Source organism: Marmota monax, unplaced genomic scaffold (assembly GCF_021218885.2).
Source record: "Marmota monax isolate L192 unplaced genomic scaffold, Marmota_monax_Labrador192_F-V1.1 WCK01_AAM20220418_F8-fsc00148, whole genome shotgun sequence".
In the NCBI taxonomy this organism is placed as follows: domain Eukaryota; kingdom Metazoa; phylum Chordata; class Mammalia; order Rodentia; family Sciuridae; genus Marmota; species Marmota monax.
Window position 1 is genome coordinate 2583940 of NW_026693034.1, and position 20948 is coordinate 2604887.

At 46.6% G+C, this 20948-nt stretch overlaps 1 protein-coding gene across 3 annotated transcripts in view; it reads right to left on the reverse strand.

Moving 5' to 3' along the window:
- The window catches only part of Card11 (caspase recruitment domain family member 11), a 117707-nt gene that overhangs the window by 55822 nt on the left and 40937 nt on the right, over positions 1 to 20948 (reverse strand). Inside the window, exon 1 of one of the 3 annotated variants that reach the window (XM_046453677.2) lies at positions 8190 to 8630. The exons of the other annotated variants lie outside the window; for them this stretch is intronic. The gene's annotated coding sequence lies outside the window, so the exon portion shown is untranslated. Of the gene's footprint in view, positions 1 to 8189; positions 8631 to 20948 lie in introns of those variants that run through there. 3 annotated transcript variants of the gene reach the window in all.

Here is a 20948-nt window from a genome sequence, read left to right on the forward strand (position 1 = left end):
CCAAACCCAAATCCCAGAGAGAGGTCACCTTCTCAGACTCCTGTGAAGCACAGCCAGCAGGTCTGGCCAGGGGAGAGCTCTGGCCTTGAGGATAATGAAATACTGTCCCCTCCTGCTGTTGCCTTTGCTGCCTGGTCAACAAACCCCCTTCACCACTGGAGACTGGTAGTGACAGTGACCACTTGCTGACTCCAATTCGAGACCCCTCTGTGCATTCAAAGGTGCCCCCTTTGCTTCATCTTTGAGCCTGATGAGATTCTTTTCCACTGGCTTATTCTTCAATGTCTTGGCTGTCACTTTGTGGTTGGGGCTGGGTATAAGCAGGAGAGCGTGCTGCCCCTGTTTGAATTCCTCGCGTCCGTCTCACTGGGAACTGCACTATCTGGCATGTCATGGGTCTTCAATAAATGTTTGCTCAACTGAGTGCTCTAATGATCTGAGGCTTGGTGACAAACACATTCTGTCGTCAGAGAAGCATGTTCAGTCCTAGTCAGCCAAGCAGAACTCCACGGGGGTAAGGGGTGGCTGCTCTGTGGCCTGGTGATGGCTCCAATGTTCTCGGGCTTTCTATGGCTGCTTATCTCCTGTTTGCTGTGCATTCCTGGAGGCCTTGCATTGGCCTGTGTCTTTCCAGCATGCTGCCCAGTGGGCCCCTGTAGACTTAGTGAAGAATGCATGCATCTCCTTCTGGGGTCCAGCCCAGAGCCTGGGTGTGGAAGCAGCTCCCAGCCCGGCCTGGGGCAAGAGCATGTGTTCTGCATACAAGTCCTAGGAAGTCAGACTCTGGAAGAGGGGAGGAGGGAGGAAACCATGAGTTCCTTTTTGACTTGGAGGGCCAGGGAGGGAGTTTGGGAGGAGCCAAGACAGACCTGGGAGTATCACTGCCCTACATTGGAGCAGTACCAAGCAGAATCCTGCTCCTGGGGATTCCTGAGGCTGTTGCGTGAATATGTGGGCTGGACCCAGAAGCCCAGAGAACCTAGGAAGGGAAAAGGTTGGTTCCTCCTTGAGCTGCCTGGAAAAGGTCACTAGGATCATTAAATACCGGCGCCACCAGGAAAGCAGCCAAGGACAAGGCTTGGGAAGATTCCGGGAGCCACCGTTGGACCTTAAATCTTCCCCTTTATCTTCTCCTCAGCCCGCTTGGCTGGCATTGTTGTCCCAGGAGGGCATGTGACAGGGTTGAAATGGTAGACCACACTGGGCCTTTGGATGTCAACTCGGCAGGGGAAGGTTTCAAAGTCTGGTATTGGGGACACCTCAGAGTGGCCAAGGCTGGGGAGTGGGAGCCCCATGGAGCCTTGAGTTCATTGCTGGCTTGATTCAGCAAGCACCCCATATGTGCAGAAGGCAGGAATGTGAATGAAGGGAAGAAACTCTAATGATGAAAAGGTTCAGGGAGAAAAAGAATAAGACAAGGATGAATGAGAATAAGACACAAGTGACCAATGTCCAGGAATGGCCGGAGTCAAGCTCTGGAGGCAGGAAACAGAAGCTTGAAGGACAGATGGTAAAACCCAGACCATGGCAAACTTGTCACAAGAGGAAGGAGTGGGGATGAGAGCAGAGGAGCAGAGGGAGGAAGGCAGCCTGGTCCAGTTGGGCCCAGCCAGGCAGGAGGATCGGGTGTTCAAAGCCAGCCTCAGCAATTTATGGAGGCGCTAAGCAACCCAGTGAGACCCTGTCTCTAAATAAAATACAAAATAGGGCTGGGGATGTGGCTCAGTGGTTGAGGGCCCCTGAGTTCAATCCCAGGTACTAAAAAAAAGAAATAAAAAAAAAAAAACAATAGTGAGCACCACTTAGACAATACAAATCTGAGACTCAGCCTGGAGGCTCCCCAAGGGATGCTGGGATGGTAGGGCCCAGTCGCTATCTCCCGGGGCCAGGGCTGTGGGCAGTGGCATGTGCTCCCTTTGAGGCCTCCTGGCAGCAGCACACAGCCCAACTTGGAGTCACCTTCTGCATTTATAAGGCGCACTGAAAATGTACTTAGAATCGATGTGTTGATCAATTGAAAATGCATTTCTAGTCGCCCACCATCTATTTTGTGAAATGTCATGGGAACAGGTAAATGCACTAACACCTCCAAACACATTTCCATGAATTTGAAGAGAACTCTGCCAACTTTTTCCATCAACTGGGTTAGTAGCTGGAAAAACGCAGAGCTCTGGTTTTCTTGACTGGTACAGGATTGCGGTTGGGCCTCCAGCTGCCTAATTCTCTTCTCCTGTTAGTGTCCAGGAAACATCCTGTAGCCCAGCAGGAAAGCCAAGGAGGAGGCTGGAGGCCAACACGGCCTCCCTGGATGCACGAAGCTCCCAGCTCTTCCTTCTCCAAAGAGCTTCAGGTCTGGCCAACACAGGGCACAGGAAACAGCCGTCCTGAGCTTTATTCAGGCCTCAGACTTCCTCACTTCACCTTGAGTTGTTCAAGACTCAGGGGCAAAAGTGCACTTTCTCAGCTATTGGCTCAGTATGAAGATGTCCAGGCAGCAGAAGAAAAAGGATGTGGTTTCCAAGGGTTAGAACAGGGTGACCTGGTCCAAAAGAGCAGCTGTCTCTGAAGGTTCCTTCCAGTGTAGGCTTGGAGATCCAGATGGTGGGGTCCCCGAGGCAAAGCACTCACAAATAAGGAAGATGTAGCTCCTGCTCATGAGAACTTAAAATCAGCCTTGCTTTTTGGTGGGAAGTGACATTGTTCCTCCAAAAGAAGGCAGGAGGTGTTAGAGAAAGATGTGATAGAAATTCTACTGTAATACTGTAATGCAAAAAGGAAGTCAAACCAAAAGAACCTTTGCACAAAGAGATAAAACAGACAGCTCCCTCTGTGTCCAGTGGAGAGGGTATGGTCACGTAGAGAGGCCTGGGTCCTTCCATTTACTGACATGTGGCCTTTAGCTTAACACTGCTTAACTTCTCTGACCCCCCTTTTATTGGTTTGTAAAACTGGATGGGTAGCCCTGACCTCTCAAGCCTTGTGTAGCACACAAGGTGGGTACTTAATCAATGTCACCTAGTCTACTTCCCTCGGAAGCCAGCTGAGAACTCTACCTAGTTGTTTTGTACAATTATCTCCATGCCCCAAAGAATTGAGGGAAGAACCTTAAACATGCTTCCTCAATTCTTCTGCTTGGGCCTCTGATTGGAAACTCTCTACCTGTGGGTGTCAGCATCTTTTTATATCTACCATGCTTCCTTATGCTCTCTGGGTAGGGACCCAGCTCATATTTTCTTGTATGCCCCGTGGCTCAGGAAGTGTCTTACACGAGCAGGCATTTAATATTTATAAAGTGATTGATTTCCAATGGATAAGCATCGACTTTCTTTTCCTTGTCATTGTGGCCTCCCTTCAGCCAACTGGATCTCTTCCTCTTCCCATGTGTGGCAAGCATGTGGCCACAGCGGCCTGCTGACGGGCTCCTCTGCCCTTCATTTGTACCAGTGGTTCTGCTGCACCTGCAATTTAGAGCTCGGCGCCCATCCATCTTGCACTCCCCATCAGTCATGGGCTGGAAGGCTACAAGAGACATCCCTCCAATTTCTGACCTGCAGGGATAGTCATCTTGTCACAAACCATCTCTACGGGGGAAACACAGACAAGCCAGTGGGTCCTACTTGTCTGCAAGGTGAGCTCTCCACGTGCCGGACATGGTGTTAATGTTGTGACAGCAGCTGGTGTCAGCCATGTGGTCCTGTGGCGGGGGGCGGGGGATAGGGGCCGTTCACAGGTGTTCTGTGTCAGCTTTGGTCTGTGAGATTCTAATTCTAATTGGTAACCTGACCCCGGCCAGCATTTGGGGGGGCTTTATGAATCTTGATACTACTCCCTCCTGGGTAAGGGAACAGGAAGTTTATGGTCACTTCTTCACCAGGCGAACTTCAGAAGAGAGATTCCTGGACAATCACAGCACAGTGCCCTGGTGCTGTGGGCATCTGCCGTGCAGTGGGCACTCACTGGATCACAGGGGAGGAGGACAGGATGGCTTAGTAACAAAACCCACAGACGTGCGAGGGCAATTGCACTCCGCGTCTAAGAAAGGGTTGCTGCGGAGAGCTAGAAAGCCCCCTTTATCCCCCTGCGTGCTCCAGCTTCAGCCTTCTGTGAGCTGATCTGGGAGGACTCCAGCCTGGCTGGGCTTCCAGGGAGGAAAATGGACGAATGAGACGCTGGTGATGGGAAACTTTAGGACTCAACGAGGATGTTTAGGTTTTAACTGGACCGGAAATTAAGAGAAGCATCTGCACATTTCACCTCCCTGTTCTCTCAGGGGAGGTTGCTGAGCAACTTGAAGAGTGACAGCAGCCACCTCTCACCCTGGGGCTGGTGAGGTTCCTGGTTCCCGATCTGTCGCGCTTCCCCTCCTCCCTGAGTGTCTGGTGGTAGCATTTCTACAAGAATCAAGCACCGTGCCTCCGCCTGGGCTCCTATTGCTGCTCTAACAATGAGCGTTTCTGCTGGGGGCTGGCAGGCTGGAAGCAACATTCAAACCAGTCTGATTCTCCTGGAAAGCTCCACTGAGGAGATGCCAAGGGAGTGTGTTAGTTAAAATGCGTTAATTGAGCAGCCACTATGTTGGGAGCAAAACAGGTTTGTGAGTCCAATTAAATGACAGGCTTCTGAGAGGCAGAGTGAGGTGGAGAGAGAGGGGGACTCAGAAAGGGTCTCTTTACTTGTAATTAACTACAAAATAAACAGCTCTCTCATGGAATGGGGCCCCCACCGTTCCCACCACCCCGGCAGCCCCGCACTTCAATTAGCTTTGTGTTATTCTGTCCCCTATTACTTCAGATCATCAAGGGTTGGCTGTAATTAATTGTTATAATGTGCTCAGGAGCTGAGCCAAATGGCAGCTTGGGAGGGCTGGCCGTAGCTGCTCACTTCTCCAATAGGCCTCCTGGAGGCTCAGCCTCCAGTTCTTCCCTCTCCAACAAGACAGGGTTCCCCGTGGGGGAGACGGATGGAGAGTGTCCAGGCTGCTTCTGGCTTCTCTGCTGCCTCTGGTTAAGCATGACTTCCTCTTCTACCATCTCCCTCTGCCCAGCTTCAGCACAGTCCCCAAAGCCCTGGACCCTTAAAGCCGGTGACACCTAAAATTAAGTCGTCTCATCCAGACAATGGAATATTACCCAGGCATAAAAAGGACTGAAGTTCTGAGACACGCTCTCACATGGCGGAAAACATTATGCTGAGTGAAATCAACCGGTCACAAAAGGCAGCGGGTTTAGATAAAATGTCTAGAACAGGCAAATCCATAGAGGCAGAAAGCGGATTAGGGTGGCCAGCCAGCTGCATTGGCGGGTCCCAGGATCCAAGGGTTGAAAATACAGAAAAAAACTGCATCTGTGCTAAGTGTAGACCTTTTTTTTTTTTTGTTCGTTATTCACTGAATAATACAGTGTAACAACTACTTACATTGTATTTACACTGTGTTAGGCATTCTAAGTCATCTAGAGAGGATTTCAAGGGATGTGCATAGGTTCTAGGCACCCGCTACACCACTTCATGCAGGGGACTTGAGCACCCATGGATTTTGGTATCCGTGGGAGCGGGGAAAGTTTCTGAAACAAATCCCCTGCAGACACCAAGGGACCACTGTAGTTGCCAGGGGTCAGGGAAAGGTAGAATGAAGAGAGTGATTGCTAATGGGTGTGGGGGTCTCCTTTTGGGGAGATGAAAATATTTTGGAACTAGAAGGAGCAGGAGGTTAAACAACATTGTGAATGGACTAAATGGCCCTGAACTGTTCACTTCAAAATGGTGAATTTTGTTAGGTGAGTTTCACCTCGGCAAACTTAATTAAATAAAAAACTTAATTAAATCAGCTACAATTTCTTGAGCACATGTGAGCAGGGCCTGGGCCGAAAATCAATAGCAACTCCAGCTTTCAAAACATTATCCCCTTTGGTGAAGACACCAGACAATGGGACTTGGAGAGGGGGTGTCATAGGACGAGATAAACTATGGGGAAGCTGGGATTTGAGCCCCATGGCGGGGAGAGGTGCTGTGTCATACCATTGGAAGACCCCAGTGGCTTTTCCAACCTGAGGTTCCCTGAAGGAAGACAGAATTGGGAATGGCAGGAATGGTTTCTGCAGGACACTGGGGCAGGAGACATGCACTAGAAACCAGAGTCGGGGAAGAAGGTGAGATGAGGGTTTGTTAGAAGAGAGGATGGGGACTTAGGGCTTGTGACAGAGAAAAGGGAACAAGAACCCAAGAGTTTTATTTAGTACCCACAGGTGCAGAGATGAGAAAAGGAAAGAGAAACGAAGAAGGTCAAAAAGAGGGGAGATGGTGGTGGGGCAGTGTGGGTGAGACAGGGAGAGGGCGGGTCTGGCCAGGGGGGCTGCAACCATCTCAGGTCACATCCCTCCTCCTGCGAGTTCCCGAGACCGCAAGCCACTTGAACGTGAACTTGAGTAATTTCCCGTAGTCTGGCTCACCTGTTTTAAAGCAACTGGTGATCTTGAAACTTAAAAATATTTAGACTCACACTTTCCACCTAGCTGGGCATGGTAAGAAGGGGTCAGGAATTGAGAGCCATAAAACATCTCCAAAAATGCACCCATTTCCCTGCTCAGGGCAGAGATTCCTGCAGGGTGCTTGCTTCTCTCGCGCTCTCTTAATGATCTATGGTGTAAAAAAAATGTCTCTAAATGAATTTGTCGGGCTGGAGGCTTGTGGGTGTTCTTCTCACTTTCTCTATTAAAAAAAAAAATGACAGCAGCAAATATGAGCTTGTCTTTCTGATGCCTGGGCTTCCCACACCCCAGCCATGTTGAAAAGATGTTTCCCAGGCTCCCAATGCCACGGCGACGGAATTTGGGACTCCTCGTGCCCAGAGATCATCTCCACCTTCTCCCCATGTAGGTGAATGAGAATAAATCAGATGCCAGCCGGGAAGCCTTTTATGTCTGTGCCAAATGACACAATCACCAGTAATGAAATAAGGCACCCGTCAAAACTGTACCCAGAAACCGTCGATCAGCATTACTGGACTCAGGGTTGTTGGGAACACGTTTCCCGGGCAGCGGGGCGGGGTAGCTTGGCCGCTTTCTCATCTATCTCTTGTTACCCTTGTGCCAGGAACACTGAATGAGTGGATGGGGGAAGCCAGGCTTGAAGGTGAACAGGGCCAGCTGCAGGCTGGGGCTCCACCCAGCGGGCGGTGACAGCTGAGACTGCCCTGCATTTTCTGCACTGGGGGAGGTTATCCACCGCGTGTGACTTTGAGACAGTGTGAATGCACCATTCTGCTTCTTGAGACCTGGCTGACTCTTTCAAATTGGTGAAGTCAGTTTAATCCCCCCGCCCCCCCCCAACAAAAGATGGCATGTTCTCTCACGAGCCAAAGATCTTGCAGGGCTGCCAAAGTTTCTCAACCCCCATGACATAAGGGGCTCCTGAAGCATTTCATCAGGAATTGAGAAACCCTCTTGGGTGCCTATGAGAGACCCAGGGGAGGTGAAATTCCCCTTTGGGGTCCCTGATCCTCTGCTTCCTTTAGGAATTTGCTTCCCTTACAGATGCCTGGAGTGTTTCTCACTCCGTTCTGCTTGTGGGCTCGGGTGGGTCATGGGCAGATTGCTGGATGACATTTAGCAAAAGGCTCGTATCTTTGCATTTGCACCTCAAGCAACTTCATAGGGAAAGAGTGAAAGGTGCTGGAGGTAAGGTGGAAGGGGGGAGCAGAAATCCTTCCCAGAGCCCAAGAGAGCCCGGCTGCTGCGTCACCCTTCCACTATACCCGCTTCTGGAAGCAGAAGCCCCACGCTCACCCTACCCTGCCCAGGCGGGGGATCCTGGGTATCTTGCTCCTTGCACAAGACACAATCTGTGTTCTGAGCCTCCTCCTCCACCCTGCACTGCCCTCAGCCAGAGGGACAAAGGGACCAGCTTTGACAACGCAAGTCTCCTGTCCACACAGGGAGCCTTCTGCGGGCTCAGTTCTAGGCCTAGCTCTAGACAAGCTGCTACGTGAGATGGGGTCCAGCATCAGCTGTAGGGGTTCCACATCTTATTTCAGAAATTAGGGAACGAGGAGGGATACCTTTAAAGCCACTGGGCACATGTGTGCAGATAAGAGCAAAAATGAAAAAAAGCACCCGGCCGGGGAGAGAGGGGACACGCAGCAGCCCCAGGGACATGCGGAATGCAGTTAGGGAGCAGTTGGGAAATATACTCACAGGTTTGCAAGCCAGCTGTGTCCTGGACCTGGCTGGGGAGTCTCTCGGTGTTTCTGTCAAATTCCCTCCCCTCCACCTGTGGTCTGCGAGGCCTCCAGAAGACGCCAATGCTGACAGCGTGCAGCGCCTTCCCGGAAGCCCACAGCACCCGGCTTGGAGGCTGCCTCTATTTTTAGCAGGAGCAGAACGGGGCTGAGGTGGGCTGCACACTTCCCTTTTTCTTTTTTCTTTCTTTCTTTTTTTTTCTGAGCTGTCTGTGGTTGACTTCAACCCCGTGGAGGGGGAGGTTGGGGACTAGAAGGGAAGCCATGGCCCATCTGCTGTGAGAGGCAGGAGGTTGGGAGCAGGGCAGGAGCCCCCCCAGCATTGCCAGCAGCTCTGCCCTTCCTGCTGGCCCTGCCACGGTGCTACCTCACTTAGGAGACCACTGTCCTCTACCTTTGAACTCCATTGAGAAGAGAGTACGGGGCCTAGAACACTCCATGGAGGAGCCATCTACAAGCACAGAATATTGAGACTCTGTTGTTTGTTAGTGAGTGGCGGGGGTGGGGACCAAAGTTCCTTGGACACCCCCAACACTGCTACCACCTGGCTGCCCCTTGGATGGCTGTTCCTCTCAATGCCCGTGTCTGTCTCCACCCCACTTCCCCCTTCTCCGGGCAGGGCCTGTGGTGTAGACAGTTGGGGTGCAGATGGGCTACAGGTGTCCTCATGGGGAAGGGGGCAATAAGAGTTATGGGAAGGCCAGACAGAGTTGATGGGTGAAAATCACCTGTCCAGTGTCCTGGGCAGATGGGCAGCTAAACAGCCAGCCACTTCCCTTCCTGAAAGCCATCATGGCCCCTCCATTCCCATACAACTAAACTTGAATTCATCACCCTATGCTCCGTGACTCCAGCCCTGCACCACAGAGCCCTAATCTGCCGCCTTAGCCTGATGCCTATACCCCAGCCTCTGCCGATTATAAGATGACTTGACGTTCCCTTTCCTTTTTCAAGAACCTGAGGTATAATCAGTAAGCTGCATGGATTGCAAGTCCACCTTCTGGTACGTTATGGGGAGACAGCCATGCCACCAAGACCCCCATGGAGACATGGAGTGGGCCACCCCCTAGAGGGTACTCCCTGCCCTTTCCATTCCTCTGCCAGAGACAATTGCTCCTGGGGTCTTTATCAGGTTTTTGCACTCTCTTGAACTTCAGGGAAACAGAAAAGCACACTCAGTGCTCCTGAGAGTCTGGCTTCTTTTGCTTAGCACTTTGAGGCTCATCATTTGGGGAGGGTGTGTCAGTAGTTCATTCCTTTTTGTTACGCAGCAGTATCTCACTGATGCATGTCCCAGTTTGTCCATCCATTCACACGTTGCTAGACATTTGGTTTCCTATTTGATTGTGACATTGTTGTTCAAGACTTCAAGGAGACGCATGTTGTCATTTCTTTTGAGGAAGTACCCTAGGGTAGGACTGTGAGTCAAAGGGTGGGTGTCCACTCTGCTTCATGGCATTTTGCTTCCTGCTGACAGAGGATGAGCATCCTAGTTCCTCAGCATTCTCATCACTACTTGTGTCAGACTCTGTAATCCTGAGCCTCTCCTCAGGAATAATGATGCTGTTCCCTTAACTCTGCACACCCCCACACTTCCCACCTTGCTCTGGAAGTTCCCCTTCCCTGGTACCTCTCATTTGGAAGTTGACCATTATCCCTCCAAGTTCATGTCCACCTGGACCCTTTGAATGTGATATTATTTGGAAATGGGGCCTTTGCAGAAGTGATTAAGATGAGGTCATACTGCATGGGAGTGAGCCCTAACTCCAGTGACAGGTGTCTTTATAAGAAGAGATAACTTTGATCCACAGAAGGAGAAGAAGGAGCTTCAAGCCAAGGATACCATCACAAACTGGTAGAGGAGGCAAGGATCATCCCCCAGAGATCATCCCTCTAGAGGGAGTATGGCCCTAGTGATACCTTGATTTTGGACCTCTTAGTTCCATGCTGTGAGAGAATAAATTTCTGTTGTTTAAAGCCACCTGGTTTATAGTCATTTGTTATAGCAGCTTCCAGCAATGCATACACGCTGCACTCCTCCAACTTCTCTGTCAATCAAACCCCTACCCAGCCTCAGGGCCCTCCCTCACCAATGCTTCCTCCACCAAGCTTTTCCTGACTGCCCTCGCCTTGTTTGCTCTTCGCCCTGACCCAGGGACCTGCAGACAGGACCCACAGTGGCTAAGGGCAGGGCTCTGACCAGCTGGGTGACCTTGGGCAAGATGTCCCCTGAACTAAAAGGAAATAGGTGTTATTTAAGCTGGTTCCAGAGGAGAGTTTAATAAAGAGACAATTTTCAGCTGTGTTGGCAGGAGCTTACAGGGAATTGTGCAGTGATGAGGGAGGGCATAGTGGCCTGTAGGGAAGCTCACTGTGTGAGGAGGGCAACCTGAAAGTTGGGGACACCCATGGCCACCTGGCGCTCAGAGCACTCAGAGAGAAGGAGGGTCCTTTGTTCCTAGTTCTTGGGGACTCTGATCTGGAAGCTCACTGCCTTGGGGATGACATGGCAGAAGCCCTGCCTAACTGCATCTCCTTCAACCCTCCCAGCAACCACAAAGCCAGGAATGTGGGCCTCAGAGGAGCTGCAGGATTTGCCCAAGTTCTCATGTAGGTGGCAGGAGGTTCCTAGTTTGGCTCTGCATGAAATGGAAGGAGCCCTTGCCTTATCTTGGTGCAAGGTTGGGATCACCCTCTTGTGACCTGCTCTGCAGGGACATCACCAGGACACTGTCACCTGAGGGATGGCTCCCTGAGCAAATCAGCATGAAGGCTCAATTCCACAGAGTCAGAGCACCCACCTACCTCACAGCTGAGAGGATGGAAATACCAAGAAGTAAAGTGAATGACGGATGGAGTGAAACCATCCATGAATGGCCCAGTGCCAACTCTGTGCAGAATCTACTGGGTCATTTAGGTGCATTTTCTCCTGTCATCTTTCCTGTGGGATAGGTCACGTTTGCCTCCACACTGGAGAACAGGGTCTGGAGGTAGTGGGGAGTGAGCACTGGGCTCAGGGCCCCTCAAGAGAGTTAGGGAAGGAGGACAGACTGATCCTGGTCTGTTGGTACCTCTGCCTGCCCATCTTTCAATCACCTACATTTTTCTCTTCTTGCCCCCCAAGAAAGCTGACCCTTCCAGGAGGCCAGCAACGGTGATGCCAAGGAACTCACTCCTTGCAAAAGCAGAATTGAAGGGAAGGGATGTCTAGGCACCTTCAAGGTGGGGCAGATCCCCTTCCAGTCCTTCCATCTCTGGGCTTGTGAGCCTCTTCGCACTGGAGAGGCCAAGACATACATGGTGTGATGTAGGCTTCTCCACCACAGGGTGCGGGGACATCACAAGACAAGCCCCCACCCAAGGCAGGAGGGCTGAATTCTCTCACTGAGACAAGAGGGTTACCCAAGGCCACAGGGGAGAGGGGACCTTGGAAACCCTCTCTTCAGAGTAGGCAGCAGTAACTGTCATATGGAAAGGAAGTGGCCTCAGAGAGCTTCCGGCATGCACCCCAGTGGGGTGTGAGTCTCTGCTGGGGAGGAGGAATCATTTTTCTACTACAGCAAGGAAACAAAACACAGAACAGCTGTCCCTGTACACAGCAGCCCCGCTGAAGTTTGGGGACCCAGAGACAGAGCTTACTGAGTGCAGCCAGGGGCCCTGGCCCGCGAGCCCCAGCCCCAGCCTTCCAACATTCAAGGGGCCAGGATGGACCTCTGCTTCCCACGCTGTTCCCAGAGTGGACCCCGATCTGTCCTACTGAGGACAGTCCCCTGGCTCAGGACCTGGCCTGTCCCAAACCCCGGGACCCGACCTCGCCACTGGCGCTGTTGTTTTATTTATGTCCACCTTGAAACTGTGGTTCTGAACGGTGTGGGCCCTCGGCTGCTGACTCAGCCGCCAGAGCCCCAACCCATAAAATCCTATTTCAAAAAGGTCCAATGATTTTATTTTCTGGTCATAAATATGAAATTTAATTAGCAGCTTGCTGCTAATGAAGTCGCCATGGAAGCCAGCCTAGAGATTCAGAGTGGCATTAAACAGAAGCCACTGCCTGTCCTGGTTAACTCTTCCCCTCCCCCACCCCCCCTTCCCAATGGCCTCATGCTGCGGTGAGCCCGGGGCTGCAGAGGGCCAGCCTGGGACCTGAAAAGAGGGGATACTTACTGACGCAGAGCCAGGTGTGTGTCCTGGCTCTGGTGTCCCCTCCTTGGGTCTCCAGGAAGCTCCTGGGCACAGTTGCCACAGACTCTACCTGTGGTTAATTTTGTGTGTCAACTTGAATGGGCTAAGGGCTGCCCAGGGAGCTGGTAAAACAGTTGTGGATGTGACTATGAGGGCGTTTCTGGAAGAAGTCAGCATTTGAATCGGTGGACTGAGTCAAGAAGACCTTCCCTCCCCATCATCTAATCTGTTGAGGGCCCTTATAGAATAAAAAGGCAGAGGAAAGGTGAAGTCTCTCTCTTGAGCTGGGACGTCCATTTCTCCTCCTTTTGGACATCAGAGCTCTTGGTTATCAGGGCTTTGAACTTGGAAGGAATTATACCACTGGCTTTTCGGATTCTCCAGGCGACACCCGATGGGCCTCCTCAGCCTCTGTAACTGCACGAGTCAATTCCCATATTAAGTCTCCTTTTATCTCGGTCTCTCTATATCCTATGGGTTCTGTTACTGACCCGTGGCCCAGCTTCCACCTTCTCTCTAAAGCTCCTCAGATGGAGCATTTGTCCACGGCAGGAGGGAGGGACCAGGAACAATGCAGTGTCTGCAAAGAAGCTTAAGGAAAAAAAAAGGGCTCAGGAAGAGCTTGGCTACTCCGCTTGACGCGCTTGACGCTGGACGTGAGTGGGGAACAAACAGCTCGTCCCACTCTGCTGCACCACGGAAAGGATGGAAAGCAGCCTAGGGAGAGCCATCTGCTGGCCTCCTGGCGGGAACTCCAGATCTCTTCTGTTCACAGTCCCAAAGGTCAGTTGCTCCTTCACACTTCATGAAACATACAAAACCCAACACCTACCCTATTCCTCCAATTTCTCCTGCCTTCAGTTTCTCTATAATGTAGGACTTGTAATGCCCACAGCTTACAGGATTTGAGTGGTGCCTAAATGCATATCTAAGACATGTGCTTGCAATATAGTAGGCACTCAATAAATGGGAGCCTCATTGCCATCATCCTTGTATTAATTAAATCCAAAATCTAGAACTCACCAAGATCTGAAGGCCTATAGAGAAGAGACGAACCATTCCATGCATTACCCAAGAAGCTGAAGTTAAATGTGATTGTAAATCTCCTGGAAATTCTGGGGGAAAGCCTGATGTGTCTGTCAGTGCGGTCATAATGCTAACATCTATCAAAGCACATGCACACACACAGGGTCTTCCAACGACTGCATCCCCTCATGTGTGGGTGCTGTGAGGATATGTCCTTCACCCATGCAGAGGTCAGGCCTCTATGTGCTCTCCTGCATGCCTTCTGCACACGAGAGCAGGTGCATGGACTCCCCAAGGGGGTCTGGGAGAAAGCCACGCCCCCTCCTGGTGGAGTCTGCAGCACAGAACTTTAGACTTAGTCTGTAGTCAAAGCACACATTATTGTATTCTAGAAAAAAGTTTATGGCCGAAGGTAATAGAGTTTTTGAGAGATTTTCTTTCTTTCTTTCAATAGAAGCATATTGCAATTCTGCAGGAGTTTGGGCTCTGACTCCCGGACAAGAAAGAACAGCTCATGTGTTTGGCTCCTTGTGGCTCTGCAGGAATTCTCTTGGGGTCACTACCAAGATTTCTGGGACCCTGGAGCCTGAGTGCCTTCATTTATGATCATCAGCCCCAAGAGGCGCAGCCAGCTTCAAATGGTAAATGCTAGAGAGAAGCCAAGTTGGTGTAAATCAAACCCCTTTCTCTTCACTTCCGGGGCTCAGTGTGGCTGACTCCCCACATAAGGAGCTGCTCTGTGCAAACCTCACTCGCAGACTCAGGTTACCTGGCGATCAAAGTGCTGTTCGTGGTCGGCAGCATCAACATCATCAGTGCCTGTCAGACCTGCTGCTTCTCAAGCCTCCCTGGACCCAGTGAACGGAAGCGTCCGCTCTAACAAGCTCCCCAGGTGAGTCACACACGCTCACTCACTCCTCACTGCGCAGGGCTACTGCTACTATAAACATGTCAAAGATGTCATGAACACTTAAACATAATAAGGGACAAGAGAGGAAATGAAAACCATCTAAAGGGAAAATTCTAGAACTAAAAATTATAATGTACAAATCACAAATTCAGCAGGTGAACTTAACGACCATTTGGCCATTGCTGTCAGTGAACTTGACAGAGGGTAACAGAAACCAGTAGCCAAGGCCCAGCGTGGGAAAAGGCTAACAGGATGAACAGAGAATCGGTGAACTGTGGGACAATATTCAGCAGTCTAATATCCAGGTAATTATGATTCTAGCTAAAGATAGAAATTGCAGAAAGATACTACTTTTAAAAATAATGAGCACATTTTAAAAAATAATGACCCAAAATTTTCCAAATTGGATGAAAAAAAAAATACTGACTCAGAGATCCAAGAGTCTCAAGGAGTCCAAAGCAAAATAAAGGCAAAACTCAACATGGACATGTCTTTATAAATTGCTGAAACCAAATATAAAATCTTAAAAGCAGACAGAAGTAAAAGAAGACACGTTGTAGACAATGAAGCACTGGCAGGAATCACTGCTCACTCTCGATAAGAAACATGAGGTGGAAAACAGTAGAAGATCTTTAACATGCTGAAGGAGACCAAGTCAACTTGGCATTATTTATACCATGACATATCTTTCAAAAATAAGATGAAACAAAGGCTCTTTCTTTGATAAACCAAAAGCTGAAAGAAAAAAAAAATTTGTCACCAACAGACTGTAACATAAGGAATATTAAAAGACATTTTTCAGACAGAAGAAAAATAATACCGGATGGAAATTTGGATTTTCAGGAAGGACTCTAGATATGTGAATAAAGACAATTTTTTTATCATACTTAGGTTCTTCCAAAGATAAATGTCTAAAGTGAAAGTAAGAACCTATTGTGCAACTTGGAATATTAGTAGAAATAAAATATAGCAGAACAGCTGGGTGCAGTGGTGCATGTCTGTAATCACAGTGGCTTGGGAGGCTGAAGCAGGAGGATTGCAAGTTCAAGGCTAGCCTCAGCAATTTATTGAGGCCCTACGCAACTTAGTGAGACCCTGTCTCAAAATTAAAACAAAACAGAAAGGGCTGAGGATGTGGCTCAGTGGTTAAATGCCACTGGGTTCAATTCCCAGTACCCCCTCCCTAAAAATATATTTACACACACACATATATATGTGTATATATGTTTACACACACACACACACACACACACATAGCACAATAGCCCAAGGTATGAGAGAGGGTTAAATGCAAGTACCTGGTTGTAAGATTCTAAAAGTATAGGTGAAGTAATATTACATTAATACAAAGTGGTCTGTGATAAATTAAAGGTGCGTTTTATAAGCCACAGAACAGCCATGTACACACACAAATAAAACAGAGGCGGGCTAATGAGCCAGTAGAGGAGATGAAATGAGTATCAGAAAAGTCATTGATTAATCCAAAGGAAGGCAAGGAAGTCAGGAAAAAAAATAATGAAACCAAGCACAGATGCATCAGAAAGAAAATAAACACTTAGATGGCAAATGTTTTGACTAAACACTTGAAAGAAAAAATCTGAGATTATCAGGGTGGACCAAAAAATGATTCAAATGCATGTTGATAAAAGACACTCTTTAAAAAACAAAAACAGATAAAGTAAAAAATAAAAAGATGGAAACACAAATACTGAAAGCATTCTACTAAAGTCAGGAAAAAAAATAGACTTAAGAAAAAGGAGAATTGTCAGTGGTAAGAAGGACATGGTAAGAGTCTATTCATCAAGAAGAAAAATAATCTTAAATGCTACTTCTAGAGCTTCAAAACACATGGGGCCATAATGGGTAAATTATGAACAGTTGGTCCAATGTTAAAAAAAGAAAAAAAAATCAACCAATGTAACTCACCATATTGAAAGAATAAAGGTCAGAAACTATTCCCCCCCCCCCAAAAAAAAAAAGAGAGGCTGGGCTGTAGCTCAGTGGTAGAGACCTTGCCTAGCATGTGAGAAGCCCTGGGTTCCATCCCAGCACCACCAAACAGCAAAGAAAACCCTAAAATAAACAAAGCACCGGAAAGGAGATTAGGCAAATTTCACAATTATAGTTGGTTTCAACTATCCTCTTGATGTGGAACATTCACAAGATCTTATGTTGGTTCATAAAATACATCTCAATTGACTTGAAAGCATTAAAAATTTATAGGTATGTTCTCTGACTTCAAAGTAGAAACTGACAGTTAACAAGATATCTAGAAATTCCCTAGATGTTTGAAAATAAAATGACATGATCCTAAATAATCCACAGGTCAAAGGAAGAAACCAAAGGAAAATTTGTAAGTTTTATAAATATACTGGAAACAAAACCAAAACATCCAAGTTTGTGGCATGCTGCTAAAGCAATGTTTAGAGAGAAATTTGTAATTTTAAATGATTTACATTAGAAATGAAGAATGATTTAAAATTAATGATCTAGGTTTCTACAATAACAAGTCAGAAAAACCAAAGTAAGAAGAGAAAGAAGATAAGAATAGAAAATGGTAAGACAGAAAATTTTGAAATAGTACAGAAAAATCAATGCAACTAAGAACCAGTTCTTGGAAAAATCAACAAAACTGATAAAACTCTAGCTAGATTGATTAAATGGGGGGGGGGGGCAGGGGAAACAACTATCAATACCAGGGAAGAGAGAGGGAATATTACTACCAATTCAACAGTCATTGGGGTATATTCTGAGGATATTAGGAAAACTTCATGCACCAAATTCTACAACACAGATGATAAAAATAGAAATTACTCAAAAGACAAATATTCCAAAAAATGACATAAGAAATAGAAGATCTGAATTTCAGAAAGATGTAGAAAGGTGAGATTTACTCCAGAATGCATAGTAGATCCAACATTAAAAAAGAAAAAAAAAATCAACCAATGTAACTTACCATATTGAGAGAATACAGGTACAAAAAAACTATCCAATTATTTTTAATAGATACACAAAATCCATTTGGCAAAATTCAACACCTACTTATATGAAAATATCTTGGTAAATTAGTATAGAAAAAATTATCCTTGACCCAGTAATAGCTGTTACATATTTGGTAGTGAAAAGCTGAATGTGTTCCAAGACTGGGAACAAAGCAATGATATTCACACTTTTATTCAATGTTGCACTAGAGTTTTTAGCCAATTCAATAAGGCAAGAAAAAGAAATGGGAGGGATGAAAACTGTCAATCATTATGGACAACACAATTGCCTAAAAAAGAAAAGAAAATCCCAAAGAAGCTACAGAAAAATCTACTAGAATAACAATCAATTATAATAGCCAAAAATTATTATCCAAATTAGGAAGAAGATCAAATAACCTAGTATCCAAAACCATAAAATGCTTGAGATTTAAATCTAATGAAAGATATGTGAAACATCTATGCTAAAAACTAAAAATTTAAGGAAATATTAAGTCAAATGGAAAAACATGATCATGTTCATGAACTGGAAGACTCTTTAATACTCTTAAAATATCATTGCGAGGCTTCAAATGAACTACAGTCTCAATAAATCCCAATCAAATCCCAACAAGCTTCTCTGGCAGAGTATGAACAAACTGACTCTAGAATTTATATGGAAAAAGCAAAGGACTATTCAGATAGCAGAACAATTTTGGAAAAAAAGAAAACAAAACAACAAGACAAAAGGACTTATACTGCATGATTTCAAGGGTTACTGGAAGGCTGCAATAATCAAGACGATGTGGTTTTTGGGTAAAGATGAATGGTACGGCATTGAAACAGAAGCAGTGGGGGCAAAAATAGACTTCTCTGTATAGAGTCAATTAACTTTTGGTATAGCCACCAAGATAACTCAATAGTGAAAGAAGTCTTTTCAACCGGCCCTGGAATGACTGGATACTCACATGGGAGAGGGAGCATCCATGCCTACCTCCCATTGCATACGAAAAGGTACACCACAGGCTGAAGCGCACAAGTCAAAACTACAATGTTTCTGGGAGAAAACCTAAAATGGAAACCATGGGGTCAGCAATCATGACCTGGAGAAGGTCCAGAAGCACTTAGGACACAAAATTGAAAACAAAACAAAACATTCCCAGATTTCCAAGGAATCTCCAAACTGCTTTCCCTATTGGCTGCACCAATTTTGCAGTCCCACCAGCAATGTATGAGTGTACCTTTTTCCCCGCAACCTCGACAACACTGATTGTTACTTGTCTTCATAATAGATGCCATTCTGACGGGAGTGAGATGATATCTTAGAGTAGTTTTGATTTGCATTTCTCTAATTGCTAGAGATGATGAGCATTTTTTCATATATTGATTGTATGTCCTCTTCTGAGAAGTGTCTGTTCAGGTCCTTGGCCCATTTGTTGATTGGGTTATTTGCTTTTTGGTGCTTAGCTTTTTGAGTTCTTAATATACCCTAGAGATTAGTGTTCTATCTGATGTGTGAGGGGTAAAAATTTGTTTCCAGGGTGTAGGCTCTCTATTTACTCACGGATTGTTTCTTTTGCTGAGAAGAAACTTTTTAGTTTGAGTCTATCCCATTTATTGATTCTTGGTTTTAATCCTTGCGCTATAGGAGTCTTATTAAGGAAGGTGGGGCCTAATCCCACATGATGAAGATTAGGGTCTACTTTTTCTTCTATTAGACTCAGAGTCTCTAGTTTAATTCCTAGGTACTTGAAGACTTAAAAACAGCATACTACAGGGACATAGCCACATCAGTGTTTATAGCAGCACAATTCACAATAGCTAAACTGTGGAGCCAACCTGGATGCCCTTCAGTGGATGAATGGATAAAAAAAATGTGGCATATATACACAATAGAATTTTACTCAGCAATAAAAGAAAATAAAATCATGGCATTTGCAGGTAAAAGAATGGCATTGGAAAAGATAATGCTAAGTGAAGTTAGCCAATCCCCAAAAACAAATGCCGAATGTTTTCTCTGATATAAGGAGGCTGACTCATAGTGGGATTGGGAGGGGGAGCATGGGAGGAACAGACGAACTCTAGATAGGGCAGAGTGGTGGGAGGGGAAGGGCAGGGGCATGGGATTAACAAGGATGGTGGGATGTAACAGACATCATTATCCAAAGTACATGTATGAAGACATGAATTGGTGTCAACATACTTTGTATACAACCAGAGATATAAAAAATGGTGCTGTATATGTGTAATAAGAATTGTAATGCATTCCACTGTCATTTAGCTTTTAAAAAATCAATAAAAAATTCCACTTTTGTTATACTAGTGGAATGAAGCAATCTCAACAAATAAATAAAGGTTAAGTTCTTCAAAAAAAAAGTAAGTTAACCTGATATTCTCCTCTGCTGCCTCTTAAAAAAAATTGCATATCAAAAACATTAACAATGATGAATGAATAGCAAACCACAGACTTGGAGAAAATACTTCCCAAATCTGACATAAGTTTCTTCAAATATAAACTATGAAGGTGAAAAACCCAATAAAAAGTAGGCAAAGACTTAAAAACAGCCATTTCGGAAAGGAAGAAACATAAAGGACCAATAAGCACAGGAAAAAGCACGCTACACCATTAGCCATCAGGGGGATGCAAATTCAACCAAGAACTACAATAAGGCTGGGTGTAGTGACGCATCCCCATAATCCCAGCAACTCTGGAGGCTGAGGCAGGAGGATTATAAATTCAAAGCCAGCCTCAGCAACTTAGTGAGGCCCTAAGCAATTTAGTGAGACCCTGTCTCTCAATAAAAAAATAAAATAAAAACAGGACGGCAATATGGCTCAGCAGTCAAGTACCACTGGGTTCAATCCCTGATATATAAAATCCAGAATGAGGTGCCAGCTTACATCCAATCAAATGGCTAAAACTTCAAAATCCAATGTGATGAGGATCTGAAGTGACCAAGACTCTCCTACACAGCGGGTGGAAGAGGGTACAACCACTTGGAAAAGGGTTCAAATCAAACATATACCGATCCATGTAACTTGGCAAATAGAGGGTTCTGTGGCCCAGGATTTACACAAGGGGAAATAAACACGCGTCCACAGGAAGACTTGTTCGGGAGTGTCGGTAACAGCTTCATTCACAATATCCACTAATAGGAGGTCGAAGAAAGAAAAAGGAAAGAGCCAATGACACCTACAACACCAAGAAGAATCTTAAAACATGCTGAATGGAAGGAGCTGACACGCATGAGCTCAAATTGTCGGATTCCAGTTGTGAGACCCTCTCAAGCAGGCAGGGCTACCCGATGGTTTGCTGTGGAATGATGGAAACAGACTGGGAGGGGCCTGTGGGAACTTTCTGGGTATTGAAAAGGTTCTTTGTTGGTAGGCCATGGGTTATATTGGCCCAAAAAGGATTAAACTGTATTCTGTGCATGAAGATCTGTGCATCTATGCAGAGTATGAATTACCTCCCAAATTAGAAAAGAAATTAGAATGAATTTTGGGGTGATTCCCCCTAATACTGTGTTTTCACACACTGAACCCTGAAATGACATCTCAGTAGAAATGCGGAGAGGGGTGGAATTTCAGCAAACACTCTGGGTGAATTCTGTCCCACTGTCACTCTGGGCACTAT